This window comes from Gadus morhua, chromosome 10 (genome assembly GCF_902167405.1).
Source record: "Gadus morhua chromosome 10, gadMor3.0, whole genome shotgun sequence".
NCBI lineage: Eukaryota > Metazoa > Chordata > Actinopteri > Gadiformes > Gadidae > Gadus > Gadus morhua.
In genome coordinates this window covers 26,485,138-26,488,536 of record NC_044057.1, presented here as the reverse complement: position 1 = coordinate 26,488,536, position 3,399 = coordinate 26,485,138, and positions in this window count along the sequence as shown.

The window sequence follows — 3,399 nt, the reverse complement described above, 5'->3', positions numbered from 1 at the left end:
ACGGTGGAGCCTGGGTGCCAGACGGGGAGAGCAGAGTCTTCATCACATGATATGGAAGTGGAAGAAAGGACGAGATGCCGAGCGAGCGTTAGCGCGTTCCCATAACTCAGGGACGAGAACTACAGCGTGTACTTCACACACACTCAAGAGGCTAACAAATAGGAATGAATAAAAGCCAGGAGGGAACAAAGCCGAGAGGGGGGGGGGTGGTTGACGAGGAGAGGGGAGCCATAAAGTATGGTATATTTTCTGTGGGCCGCTTTACTCGGTGGTGGTGACGTCTCAGTCCTTGGGGTTAACGTCCTCCTGGAGAGAAGGACAGACAGACGGAACACGGAGAGAGCAGAACTGCCACATAGCTGTCAGCGGGCAGGCTGTCTCCCTCAGTGTCAGGTGTTTACGCTGACACACGCGCACGACCGCCGTGCACACGCACACACACTAGTACCCGCTGCACACACACACGGTAAATAAACTTACTCTCTGCTCCCCTCTCTCTCTGTCTCTTTCTGTTTTTCTATTTATCTCTCCCTCCCTTCATATGTATCTCTCTCTCTCTCTCTCTCTCTCTCTCTCTCTCTCTCTCTCTCTCTCTCTCTTACTCTCTCTCTCTCTTACTCTCTCTCTCTCTCTCTCTCTCTCTCTCTCTCTCTCTCTCTCTCTCTCTCTCTCTCTCTCTCTCTCTCTCTCTCTCTCTCTCTCTCTCTCTCTCTCTCTCTCTCTCTCTCTCTCTCTCTCTCTCTCTCTCTCTCTCTCTCTCTCTCTCTCCCCCCTCTCACTCATTCTCTTGCTGCCTTGCTCTCCTGATCGCCCTCTCGTTCAACACCTTTAAACACACACACACACACACACTCACACATACACAGACACACACACACACACAGACACACACACACACACACACACACACACACACACTCACACATACACAGACACACACACACACACACAGACACACACACACACACACACACACACACAACTCATAGAAGTGACGGAGCCTTTGAGCGTTTGGATGTTGGCGCTCTGCGGTCTTCTGGCGTGGAGGAGGTAACGATGGTCCTTCAAACTTCAGCATGAGTATCGACATCTCTCGCTGCCATCCATCACCGCCCCCCCCCCCCCCCCCCCCCCTCCCCGTCCGCTCTGTCCTGCAGCAAGGGGATGAGGACCTAGGGGGGGGGGGGGCTCTGCCAGCCCCTGGTTGCCGTCCCGTCTGTTGCCAGGGGAGGCGGTGGGAACACAGGGTGGGTTCCATCCTGAGACGCTGGGGACCGTATTGACTTTCAACCAGCTGTGAGTTTGGCTGAACGCTGCTTGGCTTCTTGAAGTCTTGAGTCCAGTCCAGTCCAGGGAGGGGGGGGGGGGGGGGGGGGTTGATGGATGGCGGAGAGGCATAACATCAGGGGCGCTTAGCCGACGCTTTTATCCAAAGTGACTTACAACAAGTCCATTTGTCAGAAGAAAGAGAAACAACAATATAATATATCTCTGTCGGTACAGTTAGGATGTTCATAGAACCAAGTGCCAAAGCATTTACAATGGCTAGGTTAACCTGTTCCCCGTGTGCAACAAAGAGAGCTAGGATAAGACACAGGCTTGTAGGGTACACACATGTGCATATTAGACGAGAAACAAAACGATCCCGAGGAGGATGTCAGACTGGCAGTGGCCCCGGGAGAGGGCCCCTGCCCCCAGGGCTGGCCCCTGGGGGAGGGGTCTGATAAGGAAGTGTATGACAGAGGGACAAGTGTTTGTATTATAAAAAAATCGATGTTATTATCATTGTGTTTGTGTTGGGACCACTCAAAGGTTGGGAGCCCCTCTGGGGGGATGTGCGTAGGACGGCTGGCTGGGGCAGCCTCACCGGGCTGAGACCCCCTCCTTGTTACACCCTCATATACAACATGATTTACACAGCACAGACCCACGCAGCGTCACCCCTCTGGGGAGGAACCTGGAGCTTACAGCTCAGAGTTGAGAAACAATTAGAATTTGACCCCATAGAAATGCAGGGGGGCAATCAGAGCTTATCAGAATGTCAACAATTGTTTTGCTAAAAGTTATAGATTCCATACAATTTGGAAGTATAAAGTGTATACTGAAAAGTAATTCAGATTACGTTTTCTTAAAAATGTAACAGACTCTTAACTCTAAATAGAGCGTTCTATTTCAGGAACACCAAGACTCAATCACATCTTCATAACTCTTGATCACTCTCGCTTTCTCTCACTCTTTCACACACAGACACACACACAGACACACACACACACACACACACACACACACACACACACACACACACACACACACACACACACACACACACTCATAGCTATACACACACACACACACACAAACATAGCCACACACACACACACACACACACACATAGACACAAAAACACACACACACACACACATACACACACACACACACACACACACACACACACACACACACACACACACACACACACACACACACACACACACACAAATACACAAACATACAGGCTGCCATGGGAAACAGACAGAGAGGTGTGAAGAAGGTTTGGAAGGAACTGAGGGGGAGTTGTGGTGGATTGGGCAGAGTTTAGCCGGTGGAGTGTGTGTGTGTGTGTGTGTGTGTGTGTGTGTGTGTGTGTGTGTGTGTGTGTGTGTGTGTGTGTGTGTGTGTGTGTGTGTGTGTGTGTGTGTGTGTGTGTGTGTGTGTGTGTGTGTGTGTGTGTGTGTGTGTGTGTGTGTCTGGGGAGCTTGTGTGTGTGTGTGTGTGTTTGGGGGGGCTGTTAGGAGAAATGTTTAATACTGTGGAACAGGATCAGCGAAGCCTTGCGTGTTTGTTTTAACTGGACGCAGTCAGAACACCCTCGCTGCCCGGGCCGTCTTTTGGAACACTGTTCAAGCCTGACCTGGCCTTGAACACACACACACACACACACACACACACACACACACACACACACACACACACACACACACACACACACACACACACACACACACACACACACACAGATGCACAAACAAAAACACACACACACTAATGAACACACACACACGCATTCATGTCTGCCAGTGTCCATGTGGTGAAGTTCCTTCAACCACTAATAAATACTCCATACCACAGTCTCACTCTAAGGGACACACACACACACACACACACACACACACACACACATACACACACACCCACACACACACACACACACACACACACACACACACACACACACACACACACACACACACACACACAACACACACACACACACACACACACACACACCGGTAGTGTCCGGGTGAGTTCCTTCCACCTCTAATAAACAGTCCGCGCCACAGTCTCCCAGTCTGAGTTCTGACATCCCATGCAGGGACCCAGGCCATTATCGCCCCTCCA